Raw genomic sequence first — 17,484 nt, 5'->3', positions numbered from 1 at the left:
AAGCCAGGTGCGACCTAGGCATGCCGGGTGCTTCTAATTCTTCATGCCGGTAACTACCGACATGCACCTAAAGCATGCAATGCATGTCGGGTACTACATAGGTATGTCGATAGCTTCCAATGCATACCAATAACTATCCACATGCATCGGGAGTACCCAGGTATGCTGATAGCTTCCAATGCATGCCGGTAGCTACCGACATTCACCGAGAGCATCCAATGCATGCTAGGTGCTACCTAGGCATGCCAGGTGCTTCTAATGCATGCCAATAACTACCGACATACATCGAGAGATCCCAATGCATATCAAGTGCTACCTCTAAGTATGCCAGTAACTACCGACATACACGAGGGCACCCAATGCATACCGAGTGCTACCTAAGTAACTCCTGACATGCACCGAAGCTCCCAATGCATGCTAGGACCTACCTAAGTATGTCGGTAGCTCCCAATGCATGCTAGGTGCTACCTAAGTATACCGGTAGCTACCGATATGCACCGGGAGCTCCCAATGCATGCTAGGTGCTATCTAAGTATGCCGGTAGCTATTAGCATGCACCAGGAGCTCCCAATGTATGTCAGGTGCTACCTATGCATATCGGTAGCTTCCAATGCATACCAATAAGTACCAGCATACACGGAAAGCTATCGGCATGCATCAAGAGTACCCAATGCATGCTAGGTGCTACATAGGCATGCCAATAGTTTCCAATCCATGCCAATAACTACCGACATGCACCGAGAGCTTCCAATGCATGTCGGCGTGCACCGGGAGCACCCAATGCATGAGGGATCTTTCCCTTTTATGTTTCCTCTCTTATGCTTTTACATGTTATTGGGTTTGTAAGTTTTAGGATTTGTTGTTTTCTCTCCCCTCTATGGATAGGCCAGCTTTTCTCAAGCAGTGGCCATATGCCTTAGCCTCATGTATGAGGCTAGTGCATAAAGCTTATGTGTTAGCCATATGCATAAGCCTCATACATAAGGGTAGTGCATAAACTCATGCATGAGACTTATGCATTACCAAATGCATGAGGCTTATACATAAGGTTTATGCATGAGACTTGTGCATAAAGCCTCATGCATAAGCTTCATGTATAAAGCTTATGCATTAGCATAATAAGCCTCTATGCATAGCCTTATACATAAGCTTATGCATTAGCCATATGCATAAGCATCATGTATAAAGCCATATGCACAAGCCTTATGTATAAAGCTTATCCATATATGGCTAATGCATAAGCCAGGTACATAAGCTTTATGCCTAAGGTTTTATGCATAAGCTTTGCATACATGAGGCTTATGTATAAGCTCCATACATGAGGCTTACGCATAGCTTTATGTAGGCTAGGAATGCATATCCTCGTACAAGCTATGAATGCTATGCATAAGGCCTATACATGAGCTTTATGCATAAGGCTTATGCATTAGCCAAGTGTTACCTAGGCATGTGCGTAGCTATCAAAATGCACTAAAATCTCCCATTGCATGTCGGGTGCTACCTAAGTATGCCGGTAGCTACTACTGACATGCATAGGCAGCTACCCAATGCATGCTAGGTGCTACCTAAGTATGCTACTAGCTACCGACATGCACCAGGAGCTCCCAATGCATGCTAGGTGTTACCTAAGTATGCCAATAGTTATCGGTATGCACCGGGAGCTCCCAATGTATGTCGGGTGCTACCTAAGCATGCCAGTAGCTTCCAATGCATGCCGATAAGTATCGGCATGCACCGAAAGCACCCAATGCATGCCACGTGCTATCTAGGCATGTCCGGTGCTTCTAATGCATGGCGGTAACTATCAACATGCACCGAGAGCACCCAAAGCATGTCGGGTGCTACCTAGGCATGATGGTAGCTTCCAATGCATGCCGCTAGCTACCGACATACACCGGGAGCATCCAATGCATGTCGGGTGCTACCTAGGCATATCGGGTGCTTCTAATGCATGCCGATACTACTGACATACATCGAGAGCTCCCAATGTATATCGAGTGCTACCTAAGTATACCAATAAATACCAACATACACCAAGGGCTCCCAATACATACCGAGTGCTACCTAAGTAACTCTCGACATGCACCCAGAGCTCCCAATGCATGCTAGGTGCTACCTAACTATGTCGCTAGCTACCGGCATGCAGTGGGAGCTCCCAATGCATGCTAGGTGCTATCTAAGTATGCCACTAGCTACTGGGAGCTCCCAATGTATGTCAGGTGCTACCTAGGCATGCCGGTATTCTCGAGTGCATGCCGATACTTATGCCGATAAGTATCAGCATGCACCGAAAGCTACCGGCATGCATCAGGAGCGCCCAATGCATGCCAGCAGGTGCTACCTAGGCATGCCGGGTGCTTCTAATTCTTTATGCCGGTAACTACCGACATGCACCTAAAGCATGCAATGCATGCCGGATACTACATAGGTATGTCGGTAGCTTCCAATGCATACCAGTAACTATCGACATGCATCGGGAGCACCCAAAGCATGTCGGGTGCTACCTAGGTATGTTGATAGCTTCCAATGCATGCCGGTAGCTACCGACATTCACCGAGAGCATCCAATGCATGCTAGGTGCTACCTAGGCATGCCAGGTGCTTCTAATGCATGCCAATAACTACCGACATACATCGAGAGATCCCAATGCATATCAAGTGCTACCTCTAAGTATGCCAGTAACTATCGACATACACGAGGACACCCAATGCATACCGAGTGCTACCTAAGTAACTCCTGACATGCACCGAAGCTCCTAATGCATGCTATGACCTACCTAAGTATGTCGGTAGCTCCCAATGCATAGCTACCGATATGTACCAGGAGCTCCCAATGCATGCTAGGTGGTATCTAAGTATGCCAGTTGCTGTTAGCATGCACCAGGAGCTCCCAATGTATGTCAGGTGCTACCTAGGCATATCGATAGCTTTCTATGCATGCCAATAAGTACCCGCATACACCGAAAGCTACCGGCATGCATCCAGAGTACCCAATGCATGCCAGGTGCTACATAGGCATGTCGGTAGTTTCCAATCCATGCCAGTAACTACCGACATGCACCAAGAGCTTCCAATGCATATCGGCCATGCACCAGGAGCACCCAATGCATGCCTGTAGCTTCTAACATGCACCAGGAACACCCACTGTATGTTGGGTGCTACATAGACATGTTGGTAACTATCAACACACACTAGGAGCTATGCACCAAGAGCTCCCAATGTATGTCGGGTGCTATCTAAGTTTGCCTATAGCTACGGGCATCATCGGGAGTACCCAATGCATGCCGGGTGCTACCTAGGCATGCAGGTAGCTTCTAATACATACCGATAACTATCGACATGCACTGGGAGTACCCAATGTATTTTGGGTGCTACATAGGCATGCCTGTTAAAACCCTAAGATCTCTCTAGATAATTGTTATGCATAAACATGCATAAATCGGACATAAACTCATCCACTTGACCACCCCCGCGAGCCCAAGGGATGCACGCATAAATTATAATGAAGTACATCATACCTTTACCTTGATGTCCCATACCATAATGAAACATGTAGCTATAATGTGAAATGGTAGGTGAGTAGTTATGATCCTCTACACAAGCATAACCTAGCCTCAAGATAACATCAAGACACCATAGCCTAAGCCTCCTTTGAGTGTGCCCCATGCCCCTATTATATAAGAGGGCCCTCAAGTGACTCTTGACTCTCCGAGAGGTGTTCCAACGCGTTGAAGCCAGTGAGAGCAGTTGGCCCTCCTGAAAACACTTGTTTACTGCGCGTGCGTGTGCAGAACAGAAAGAATCGAATCAGGCCAGCCAACATGCAAGGGCTTTAAGCTCTTTCACTTAGCGAAGAAGCCCGCGTGTGTCTGCCATCGCGAAAGAACTGGCCGGCCATGGCTCCGAGTTGGTCAAGGCCACGACTAGGTTGGCCTAGTCTGGCCAGCCCTCACAGCCCCTATACAAAGGGCGATAAGGCACTTCCATCACTGGGCAAGGTGCCTGACTTCAAGCAGTTATAGCGCCATCAGCAACGAAACGGTGGGCAGGAGCAGCCACCACATGAGCGCGAATCGCAGCAGCAGCGCGAACAACCAAGGCACGCAGGCCACAACAGGGGCAGGCGGCCATGATAGCAACGACGAAAGCAGAGCACCGGTGGGAACAGCGCGGCAACAACACAGCCGGCATTCACCTGGCTTTCGGCTGTGGCAAGGGCTTATCCTTTTTTTTTTCTTTTTTTTTTTTTAGCATTGGCTTTGTTTATTTTTCTTTAAAAAATTGTTGGGGCAAGGTTCCCACGGAAAATAACCTTGCACACGCTTTATTGTGTGTGTGTGTGGGGGGTGTGTGACGCACACACGATGACGCAAGCACTAACTAACGAGCATGGCAAAGCACAAGTTAGTGGCCGTAGCATCCACCTTAAGACTGGCATTCGGTGTTTTGGTCTCGAGGAGAACTCTGAATGAATTCCTCTTTTTGCAAGTATGCAGTAGATGCATACAAGCATTCTAATATGCAATAAGGAATCATTAATGAACTTGACAATGCATTCGAAAAACTAATGGCATGGTCCCGTGTGTTGACCATGAGTATTTAGTAGGATACATGGGAGCCTAATTTGACATTTTTGGCTCCAAGTGTGCATAGTCACACATGGCATTGTCTATGAGAAGGATTCTCACGTAGCCAAAAAAAAATTTTTTTGATTCATGGCTGCAGTTGCCATAAAATTGGTGCCATCATTGTACGAAGCTATGACCAAACAAATGTTTACATTTATGAAATGATTGTACGAGAATGCACATGAATCATTTGCTTGCTTATACAATCCGGGTGGGTATTGTAGAGATAAGCAAAGTTGTGATGCTTAATCATTCTGTTATTTTACTCATGTGGCCGTAGTGGTCTTATGAATTATACCATATTTAAACCACAAATAAGTATCTTGAGAGTATGATAACTACAGTGTTTGTTGCTAAACAAGCGAAGTGTATTATGTGTGGTCCGTAGTAGAGACGCAAGCACTTGTGCATGGTCCTAGAGATCAATCATTCTAAGATTTGTAGTAATCTTAAAGTGAGGTCCGTAGTAATCTTTCAATTCGGAGTTTATCGAAACGTAGATGTTCATGATGTTAACGGTCTAATTGTTAAACGCAGCTTGTAATAGAGTACGGAGCTACTCTACCCACCTTTGAAGTATGTCATTGCTCCTTTTGTTTAATAGGATGGGAGTGTCCCTAAGAGGTCTTACTCTAAAAAGCTGTCTTGTGGCTACTCTTTAGACCTTCCCTTATTACTTCATATACTGGCTTGATCAATAGTTTATGTAGTGGGCCATTGGGATATTGTCGGATTGTTCTCATAAATACTCTACATTGAGTATCTGAGGCTTTAGAACTTGATATAGTTCTTAAAATTATAGCCATGTTGAACTTTGGAACAAACTGTGCATGGTTCGTCTAGTGCAAACACTCATGGGTGCGTAGTCATCATATGCTTGAGATTTTGTTCTTAAAGGAGAGAAAAAGAGTCTTCTTGTACTTCACGCTCATTTGATGGTATGGGATATCAAATGTTTATGAAGGTCATTGTGGTCTTGGTGGTATAGGACACCAGGGCTCGTACACAGAGGTTGACCCTTTGATTGGTTGGTATGCTTGTTTCGTGGTAATCAAGTGTATGGATAAGATTGAGTTAGAGACTCACTTATAGCCTTTTGTTGTTGGGAATAAATCCAACGACAAAGACTCACTTATAGCCTTTTGTTGGGAATAATTCCAATGACAAAGTTCGGAGAAGCTCTGTCTAGCATAGCCATGATTAAATACTAGTGCTGATAAAGTGGTTTCGAGTTTGAGAATGCTATAGAACCATTGGTGAGCAGGGAGACTAGTATAGTTGGATGGTTGTGATATGTGGGGGATGTCATACAACATACAAGGAGTGTAATCTTGCCTATATCCAACACTAGGGTTCATTTTTTAGCACATCTTTGGCTGCTACCATTCAAATTATGGAAGTATGGAATGACTTTCATAAATTAAAAAAAGTAAATTCTTATTTTACTTGGGCTATTTCGTGTTGCAAAGTTCATGTCCTTGTAGAACCTACCAGTTGCAAGGCACTGGGAAATGAGTGATTCATTATTACGAGTATGTGATGGGGTTACTACCTGGTTAAAGGGAGAAGTACTTCACTCTAAACGAGCATGGTTATTTATTGTCATTGGATCCAACATAGTTTTATAAACCATAAGTGTGTTTGTTAGAAAGAATTCTAAGTCAGAGAGCTTAGCGGTGTATTCTAATATGTCTGGCACGTTTAGAACTGAACATGGTGGTTCAGAACTAAACTCAAGGTTTGAAGCTAATCCGAAGAGATTAGAGGCAAATCACACTAGATTTGGCGTTACACAAATCTTGATCTTGATGCTAGTATAGAATACCTAGCAATTATCTTGATCGTTTTTTATACTTTGGCATGGTATTATTGTATGCGCATGCACTTTCCAACAATCATCGCCTTCCTCATTAGAAAGGTATGCTAATCCAAAGTGATTAGTCGAGGTTTCTACGAGAGAAAGAGTGAGCATTGATCCGAGCGATCAGACGAATCTCTTGGGTTATGTACTGAGACGGAGCGCTCAAGGGCCCTTCATGCCCGCTTGACCTTGTGTCAAATGGGGGTGATAAATTTATTGGAAGAAAGTGATAGATTCATTTAATCGATATAGGTGTTGACTTCCAAACGAGCTCAAATTTTATGGAAATTCACAAAACTTAGGTGCTTGTTATTCTAAATAAAGCCATAACCTTGTCAATTTGGTGCTAAACCAAATTGGTAAGAGTGTTCAGTGTGTAGTTGAGTATGTGTGAAATTGTTTTCACGCTATGCTTTGGCTTCCAAACGAGCTCAAATTTTATGGAAATTTACAAAACTTAGGTGCTTGTTATTCTAAATAAAGCCATAACCTTGTCAATTTGGTGCTAAACCAAATTGGTAAGAGTGTTCAGTGTGTAGTTGAGTATGTGTGAAATTGTTTTCACGCTATGCTTAGGCATGGTAGATGGCTATGAGGTGGTACCACAAAGTTTTAAGTAACTTCTTTAGGGACTTTGTTGTTTATATTCACATTGAAAGTTATATATATATATATATATATATATATATATATATATATATATATATATATATACCTAGATGAATCCAGGAACATGCCCAAATTCACCTTTTAGGAACGTGCATGTTATATACTCATGGTAGTCAACCCACAAGACTATATAACTATCAACTCCATTATGCATAGTATGGACTAGATACTACGACATCCCCACTAATGTCATCAGTTTCTAATATTGGGTGTAGAACTCTGTATCAAGACATGCTCTCACGCACACACTCCACACACACACACACACACACACACACACACACACACACACACACAAGAGCATATATTCAAACAAAGCCCTTCGTGTACTGAGTTTCTGTCAAACCTCCGGAGATGGAGAGCAAACTCAGGCTACTTTCACAGCCTAGTAGGACTCATGGTTAGATGCTAACCATAGAGTTTAGAGATTGACATAGTTTTTGAGTGAATGTCTTTGAATCAACAACAATCGGGTGCTAGAATGCCCCATACTTTGTGTTGTAGTGCCAAAGGTTTTGAGTCAATCTAGATGAGCACTTCGTATAGTAAGTGGCTCAAGCATCTTGTTAAACACAGCTCTATAAATATCCCAACTTGAAATATATTCATGGGTACAAAGTTACTATTAGAGGAGTACAAAGTTAACCAAATCGAGGGAAGAAATTGGTGTTTTGATAGACAGGGTAAAGTGGATGATGTTCCTCTTTACTTCACTAGGAAAAATAATATTATACACATTCGTATTTTGCAATATCTTTATGAAGTGCATACATGACCCATTATTTTTTATTGTCATCGGTTACAGTTGGGTAGTATATTGCCACCTACAAGTAGGTAGTGCATTGCCTCTGTAATGAGGAGGCAACAAGGATTTGTCAAATGCCAAATTTCATATTGGTATTGAACACAAATTGGATGTTATGTTATTCATGTCAAAGCAGTCTCAAAGTATAGAGATTGATCAGCGTAAGGTGTGTTGGAGGTATACCTAATCCACATATCGTAGCATATGTATATATAGACTGGGTAAGCGATAAACAATTTCTTGTTTATTGCTTTATAGTAAATCATTTCCCATAATTGAAATGGTTTACAATATTGTTTCACATAGTAGAGGTGTCGAGTGAGACCACACTTGTAGAGGTGTCTCTAGATGGTGTTATTAGCTTTTGGATGTGACCATAGATAGCCCATAAACATGTCTGTAGAGACATGGTTGGCCGTAGAAACATAGATATATATTTCCAAGCAACCAAAGTGGTTGCAGGAGTAGACATGTGAATAGGCATGTATCTACTCATGGGCTGGGAGTGATACTCTTATTGGTTCACGTTACTCTTTCTTTTCTCGTAGTGCGTAGACACTATACATCACATAGATGTTGTCTATGTGGAAATCATCTTTGTTGCAAGATGTGTAAACGGTTCTTAAAAGAGTGCAAAAACTTTTGGCGAGAGGAAAGTGTAGCTTTCCTTAAACTATGTGGTCAATTGAACTTTACCACATTATAGAACAATTTGCTAGACTTGTAACAGTTGCACAAATTTGTTGAATTAAAGTCCATGTGGATTCTAACCACAAGAGGAAAATATCTTTGATGTCATAGAACATGCAAAGGAATTCCTTGAATGTTGGATCACACTCATTATGAGGTTCTTGAGGATTTGAGAACTTTTGGTGTATATTAAAGGCATGATGTTATTCGATGCCTTAGTAGCAATGTGTGCTCTATTAACATCTTTCATAGTTGCAAGTGGAAACTATGGTTTGGTGTTCCAGATGAAACACTAGTGTTGCATGTTTCCTTGGTCATAGTACTTAAGGAAAATATGTGTTGTGTCTTGCTTTCCTTGTTGTAGTACTTAGAGAAGTTACAAGCATAGATGACCGTATGGTCTGCACACAGACACTTCTTTACAACTTTCTGAACCATTTTCTCAGGGACGAAAACTCTTCTTGAAGGGAAAAGTAAAAAGGTCAACATTTAACCAACTAATAAGATGTGAAAACATCTGAGTTTAAAAGGCTCTTTATCAAACATCTCTACAAACTATATGGCCTACCCCCGCAAATATAGTGTTGGGTAGAGATAAAAAGTTTGATAGTCATCTTTGAAGGAAAATCTTCAAAGATTAAATATCACTCTAAGTAAGAGTGAGGTTAACCATCTGTAAATAGATGGTGGTCAAACTAAAAACCCAATGAGGTTCGAGAGCATATTTTTGTGCATAGATGAATAATCTAGTGGAGAGGAGTACCTCTCACATTTGGAATCTATTTTTTGTTGCTCATGACTAGTTTTGCTCCATCTACTTTGTTTTATGGACTCTAGTCTAGATCTCCTATGGTCGTAGAGCTATGCAAGGAGAAGAGTCAACAAGTTGATAGCATAGCATGGTAGCGTAGTTTACACATATTTAGTAGCATATTCTATAAATGGTTTGGTAGCGTAGTCTACAAACTTGAGTTTGTGGAGAGCTCTCGAGTACACCTAGTTTTTCATGTAAGAGGCATGTGAAAACAATGTATCACCAAGACAACACAGTTTGTCTTAAAGTTATAGTTGAGTCCTTGGAGTTACCACACTTCCATGTCAACCAAGGAGAATTCTTAGATTCTAAGACTAGAACACGAGGTGTACTGTGTACCGAGGGGGGGGTAATGTCATGTAGCTTGTAACAGCACGTGGGAGCTCGACCGAATGTGGAGTCCATATGCCAGAGCGCAGATGGCGGGTGCATTCGGGGTCTAGGGGTGAGGGCGCCCTAGTCGGAGCACTTGGGTGGCCGAGCAAGCTTATGGGTAGGCAGGCCCCTATAAGTGCCCGGGAGTGTGGTGTTATCCACATTCTCCTCTATGGCTGGGTGGTGACTAGAGTTCGGAGCCCTCCTTGGCTAAGGCGGCGGATATGTCGATGTAACATTGCATCTCTCATGTAAGGCGGTGGATATGGCGATGTACCATTGCATCTCTCATGTAAGGCCTTCAACAAGGATCAAGGTGTATAACCCTCTTCTCTTAAAATCCATCACCACCACGAATGTGTGGTGGAAGCATAGCCTAAAGGTCTTAATCTTTGCATCCTAAAGGATGCCCAAAGGTTTAGCTATGTTCCCATCGACAAGCTTGACCCCATGAGGTTTGTGCTGCCTCTACAAGTGGTGGGCTTCCCTAGGCCGCCTCCCAACAATTTTTGTTAATTATACTAACACCAGCACCACAATCCAAGATCACTAATAATAGAATTCCTCATTCCTTTATAAATAACAGGTAACACGTCGTTCATTTCAATGCTTTCAAAGTAGTGTTGTAAGTTTTTCATGGGTACTTTTGGCTAATTAGGTCAGATTGGTTCTAGAGGTAGATGCTCTGGACTAACTCTTTTTGCAACCTCTTAAGGATGGTTACGATTTCATTCAAGGCCTTTGGCGGGGCACTCAGGTCCCGTTTATTCTTCTAATCTACCAATTCCAATAATGCATAAACAAATAATGAAAAATATATGAAATGCATGAATAAAATATGACAATCCCACTCTAATTCAACCTAATGGAGCTCAATGCTCGTGTTTTTGAAGTGGATTCCACTTCTAATCACAATTACTAAGCTAATCCTTGGCTCAAAGTAATGAAATCTAAGCCTCTTGGGCTCTAATTTCATGCAAATCAACAAAGAACCAGGTTTTCCCTACCAATAAATGAAAATAAAATTCCCTAATGTAACATAAAATTCAAATCAACAAAAAAACACATCCAATAGCACTAAAATCGTATGTTTTTCAGAGTGTCACCTCTTTTTTAACTATGGGCAATATTGGGTGATCCCAATAGCTTGGAATAGATGAAAAAATGGAGCTAAGCCCTAGGCTTGTCACCGTCAGTGGTGCCAAATATGTTCATGTCATAGCCTTGCTAAAGCATGTGTCATTGGGCTTTGCCTTAGAGCCGCAATCTGTAACTTCCCAATGTGGATGCACTAACTTGCCGTCGTGTCCTCACTCCGTTGTCACACTGGAATACTCCTTGCTAAAAGAGGTAAAGGGAGATCTCTCTATGCCTTGATGAAGGCAACAAGAGATCCATCTTTGCAAGTGGTTCTCTCTCACAAAAGGCAGGGGAAGAAGAAGAAGCTAATGCAAGAAGAAAACCTACAGTCAAACCTATCTAGCATAGATTCAATGGCATGCAACCAAGCAAGAAGAGGATAGAGGAGAGCTCATAATAGGTAAAGTATTGCAAGTGAATGATCGTCTATTGCTTATTGTAAATAATGACTTACATACAAGTGACTACTTTTCACATTAGGAGGGCCAAACTTAAAAATAGTCTGGCCTCCTCTATTACTAGTCTTAATCAACTCTGTACACTAAGTTCGTAGACTTTCCCTATTTGGCACTTGCTTAATGGTCATATGTACAAATAATACATAGCCTTTCACAATAATGCATATTTATGTTTGAGCTTGCTTATTGGTCATATGTGTAAATCATATATGTTTGCACTTGCTTATTGGTCATATGTGTAAATCATAATTTCTTGCTATAATTTATCTCAATTTACACACACACACTTTTTTTTTTAGTAATGTTATATTACTAGTGGGAAACCTCAGTGTGAGGTGAAAACCCACGAAGAAATATGCACTATACAATGATGAGTCCCTCAGAAACGATCAAAGAAAAGAGAGAAAGTCTGCAAATCAATATCCTGGCTCGCATAACAACAATGCAGTGTCTATTGCAAAGAAAGCCTGAAGAAGGAGAAGGTGTCTGACATATGCTATCTGAACATGAATCGGTTCCGGGCTAGTCCAAATTGTCCACAGAGCCCAAAACCGTACCCAAGAGAAGAACGCAACATAAGGTCAGAGCACAACTATCAACACTCCAAATATCCAAAAAAAATTTCCAAAAAAGTGTGCAGGAAATCTAAGGCGCAAGCAAGCTAAAACCCTGTCCAAGAGCAATCTGGAATGTGGACAGGAATACAAAAGGTGCAACAATGTCTCAGTCTATGCACCACAACGGTGGCATGACAAGGCATAGATACATCATGAGTGCAGAAGCACACCCACTGGGAGAACTCCAAGCATGCATCTCCAAAGAAACAAGCGTTCTTTCAATGGTAAATCACTCCTCCAGATCCCTCTTAAACATTTCATCCACCATAGTAATGGTTTTTGTAAGTGCCACAGATCATTACATACATGTATAATCCATGGCGGTGGCTACAGCCTCACATACAAATTCTTAGCCGGTATAATATCCAAAGGCATCCCCAAAACTTTCTAGGCAGTCGTGCATACAAAGCGGTGGTATTGGCGACTGGTATAATATCCAAAGGCACCCCCAAAACTTTCTAGGCGGTCATGCATATAAAGCGATGGTATTGGCATGCTCATATATGGCCAGGGCAAATAATTGAGCCTTCACAGATTGTGCATCATTCGGGATATCCGCTGGCATGGAACACTATTGCTAATGCATAGGCAGACTAGATATTACAATGCATAAAGGGGAAATCGTACTACTAGAAGCTTTCCACTTGGCCTCTGCGTGTGCGACTGAGAATAGTGCAATCCATACTCATTGCATATATTCAATTCTTTTTACCTCTTCTATTTTGGCCAAGGGATCAAATTGATTCCTTTATGCGAGAAATATTAGAGCTCTTTTGGAAATCAAAACACAATAAGAAAGCACTCAGGCTATTGTCAATGGGAAAGATATGTACTCCCCGTATGCATGGTGGATTGAACATCCTCAACATACATATACATGTCCTTGCACGGAAAGCTACTTTGTTGTCAAATTTTGCAGCACAGCAGAAGCCTTAGTCACTGATGTTAGCAGCCATGTGTGTTAGAATGAGATCCTCAGCCTTTCTTGACTAGACCACTACACACTAGGAGGTTGTGTTTGGTCGTTTTATAGTAATGTGGAATGGCTATGGCATGGTGCAAGGGAATTTGTTCAGGAATGAAAGCATACATTGGACTGCAACTCTCGCCCGCCCATTGGTTTTCACAGAGCCAAGGAAAAGCTTTCTTTTGGGCAAAAAGGGCATAATTGAGATCCATGATGTGGTGGACCAGGTTGGAAATATTAAGTCCTTCCCTATGGCTTGACGTAGTTTTGGATTGGGTATGCATTATAGACCTTTATGGCATGAGATCTATGAGTTGTTGTCACACACACACACACATTCACACCTTGGGTTGATGACAACAATGACTTGTCCATGCTTCATGACTTCCATGCTCATGTGGCGTGCCTTGATCACCATGCATTCATAGAGGTGTTATGCAACCTCCTCTATATTCTTGACATCCCTTTGCCACTTCAAACTATTTTCTATAACTCACCAAAATGGCGACGATTTCGCTATGCAAAGAAGAAGAACTAGTATACCCCCATAAAGCCAAAGCCATGTCATCAACTGCCATTCACATTAAAGACCCATCCTTGTCACTTGTAGTCCTCTCTAATAAAAAGTCCTATGTTGCTGTCGATGTTGGTGATTCATTATGCTTTTAATTTTGATTCCAATAGAATCTCCCTTTGCATGACATTGAATTGCCACACACCACAAAAAATGTATGGATTTAATGTTGTTAGATGTATAATTTTGTGTTTGTTGATTTGAATCTTGTGGGATAGAAGCTAGGAAATTGTTTGATTTTGCTCAAGGAGGTTCAAAGGGCCCTAAATGGGTGAGAAATCAATCATTTATGGTTGATTTCTCGTAATCTTTTCTCTCTTGTTTGCTTAATCATGCATATTTTTACTTAATTGATTAATTTAGCCTTTCAATTTGTTGATTAAGATAGGTTGTTTGCTTAATTAAATTAGATTACGAGTAGTTCAACTTAACCCAAATGTGGTTAATTGAGGTGCTAAGCAAGGAGTGCTTTGAGTGCTAATTACATTATGTAGCCCCAAGTTTGGCCTAATCATGAACTAAAGAAGACTCCAATAACTTTTTGACTTTTGGCATACTAATATAATTATAAAAATAAAATTGCATATTGAGGTACTAAGCCAAGGATACCTCGAGTGCTAATTAAAAGAGACTCCAATTTACATTAGCTAGGGACTAAAGAGACTCCAATAGCTTTATGGCTTTTGTTCAGCATAGATAATATATAATATAGAGTTAAGAGAGAGATCATTAGAAGATAAGCAACGCGTGTCTGGGCAGACATGGGCGAGTGGGCACTATCTCACGCGTGTGGGGCGCATGTCCCGATACGCCAGGGCTTGCATGCAGGGAGGGGATGTGGATGCAGTATAATGTTAATCCAATTCTAGGATTAACAAGAGCTGTCGCCATTATCTTACATCAAGGAGTCATGGTAGATACACCAAAGGGTCATACATTCAAGATATGAAGCAATAGTGTCCAAAGCTACAACTTGGACGGGCGCCCGTAATGGTGTGACGGAGTATTTATGGCAATTCCCGCTTCAAGAGCGTGTGGTAGCAAGTTAGGATGAAGTCCTAAGTGATTTACTTCATGGATATATTATGAGAGTAGTCATTGTAATAGCATTAGGCCTCTTATGAGCCTAAAGTGCCCGGTCGGCCATAGTTTAAGTAAGTGTGAGCACTTATGGCCATATATATAAGTGAATTTCTCTCATAATACAACATACTCTCACATTGTGCAATTGAGTCTTGCTCTTGCTAATCTCTCTCCCTAATGCATGCTAGTGAGTGTGTGTGAGTGAAGTGAGGTGAGTGAAGTGTGCGTGAGTGAAGTGAGGTGAGAGGAGGGACGAGGACCCATAGTGCAACGCGGCGGTGTGACAACGCTCGCGGGAGACGCGGTGTAATTGCTTCTCAACAAGGAGTTGTAGAGCTTGGAGACCTCAAGGGTTACGAGTTCAACCATTGGAAAGATCCTCACAACAGTTGCGGTTCGCCAGGTAATCTCTTTGTGGATGTGTTTTAAGGAGGATTAGGGTGAGCCATAACATATAGACTGGGGAATATGTGGGGGGCTGGGGGGACTAGGGGGTGGAGTGTTCTGAGGACATGAAACGGCTACGTGATCAAGAAGATGAGGAGAGGGAGCGTAAGACAGTTCTATCGGATTGGGTAACGGGGAGGCCCAATGCACAGTCTCAGTGGCCTCAGACAAGAGGTAGGAAGGTATGTTTGAAAGTCTCTCATGACCTTGTTAGGAGTCAAGTTGGCCTCTTCTCCTTGTGTAGTGTGATCGTTTTCTACTCTAGTAAGCCTCCCTCTAAAGCTAATATTGGTAAACGGTTGCAAAACGACATCTTTCACGATAGGGTGGTTTCTTAGGTCTTTTATTTAGGAAAAGGGTTCTTTAATATTCTGTTCACTAAAGGCCAAGCAGTTTTTAATCTTTTTGCTAAGGCACCTTTATTCATGGGTCATAGACTAGTGCATGCAATGCCTTTTTATCCTCTTTTTGATGTAAACAAAAGCCTAACAAAAGCTTGCCCCTGTTTGGGTGGAGATAGTGGGCTTGACCCCTTGGTTAAGGCTTGCATTGAGCGAGATAGCTAGCACTATTGGTCAAGTTTGGTATTTGTCTAAAGAGGATGTTGGAGGTCATCAAGCCAACACTGTATGTATTTCTTGGAATACCATGGTAGAAACCCCCAAGACCCTAGAGGTTAACTTAGGAGAGCTCGATAAGCTGGAGCTAAACTTGAAATTTGGGCCATTTTTCGGGTGCTTGTTTTAGATGTGGTGGCTTTGGGCACATAGCAAAAAATTGTGCGGGGGGACATAGGTAAAACCAGACAGTGAAGTAAAGGTGATGAGAGAGACTAGTGGAGATAATAGGGCTAAGGAAATGGAGACATACACTGACAGAGATGAAGAAGGAAAAGGGAAGGAGACCTTATTCAATGAAGGGGAATCTCTGGTGAGGGATTTTGGAAAAAAGTTAAAGGGAAAACTAGTTTGAGGCAGGCTAAAGAAGAGGCTAGGAAAGCTCCCAATAAAGGGGTTGTTAGGGAAATTCAAGGGAATAAGCCTCCAAGTAATTTAAGTCCTTTGTTGTACTCAAATCCTTTTAGTCCCTTAGGTGATGAGGATAGTGGGACCTCTTTTGTTCAAAAATTAACTGGCAGGTGGAGGAAGCCTGGAAAGAGATACAAAAAGATGGGGATCAAGGAGTGAGGAGGACGTGGACATGGTGCCAGAAATTGTTTTAGCATGAGTAAGTCATTAAAGGTTAATGGATGTACATGGAATGTTGAAAGAATCAAAGATTTTTAAAAAAACTATGCTTTTTGGGGGCTAGTTAAGGAGTGGGGACTCTCTATTTTGGCTATACAGGAACATAACTTGTTTGGTCTTAAAACTATTAGAAAAGATAGATATAAAGATTGAACTGTCTATATGGAGGAGTGAATGGGGGAAAGAGTGTGGGTGAACATTTATGGGGCCCATAATCATAAAGTTAGAAGTGGGATGTGGGAGTGGATTGCTAATTTGAATATCCAGGGGCAATGTATTTTCTTGGGGGATTTTAACATGGTTGAGAGGCAGAGGAATAGGTGTGGGTGGAGCGCTGTCTTGATGGGTCAAGAAAAGATGAGGTGGGAGGAATTAATAGGGAGAATGGGCTTAATGGATGGGTGGGACATGGGTGATTGGGGCTCTGATCTTGGACATACCTATTTTAGCCTACAATATTTTGGATCATCATCCAGAATAGACAGAGTCTTTTTTAAAACAAGCTTTATGGGTTCCTCACACTCTCAAGATGACATCAGACTCTAGCATTGCTTTGTCTGATCATATGTCTCTGAAATGGGGTTGGCATATAATTGGTTGGGAAGAGGCTGAATGAAATAAGTTCCCCCACAGGGAAACTAAGAGTAAACAACCTACTTCTCAAGGATGAGCTGTTTGTTAGACATACTGAGGAGGCAATAGAGAGACTTAAAATGACAAGAACCTCCCAAGCCTCATGTAGACATTTTGCTAATGAGATGCAGGGCATAATTAGGGGGGTAGGGAAATTGAGAGATGAGGAAAAAAGACAGGAAAGGAAGAGATGGAATGAACTTCTCGAGATCCTATAGAAAAAGAGACAAATAGGGAAACTCACAAATGAGGAAGATGCTTGGTATTCTAAGTGTTAAGCAGGCTTGCAGAGAGAGGATGAAAAATGTATCAGTAGAGATGATAGCAGATATAAATGGAAAACCATAATAGAAGGAAACCTGATAGGTATCTTTTCAAAATGGCTAAGGAGAAAAACTACAAAGAAGTAATGGGAAGGGTATTGGATGAAAATGGGCAAGATCTAGAGGGAATTAGCTTGATTGCTAAAAAATGGGT

Source organism: Cibotium barometz, chromosome 47 (genome assembly GCF_041138505.1).
Source record: "Cibotium barometz isolate CiBa-2024 chromosome 47, ASM4113850v1, whole genome shotgun sequence".
Classification (NCBI taxonomy): Eukaryota; Viridiplantae; Streptophyta; class Polypodiopsida; order Cyatheales; family Cibotiaceae; genus Cibotium; species Cibotium barometz.
This window is presented reverse-complemented; position numbering follows the sequence as displayed.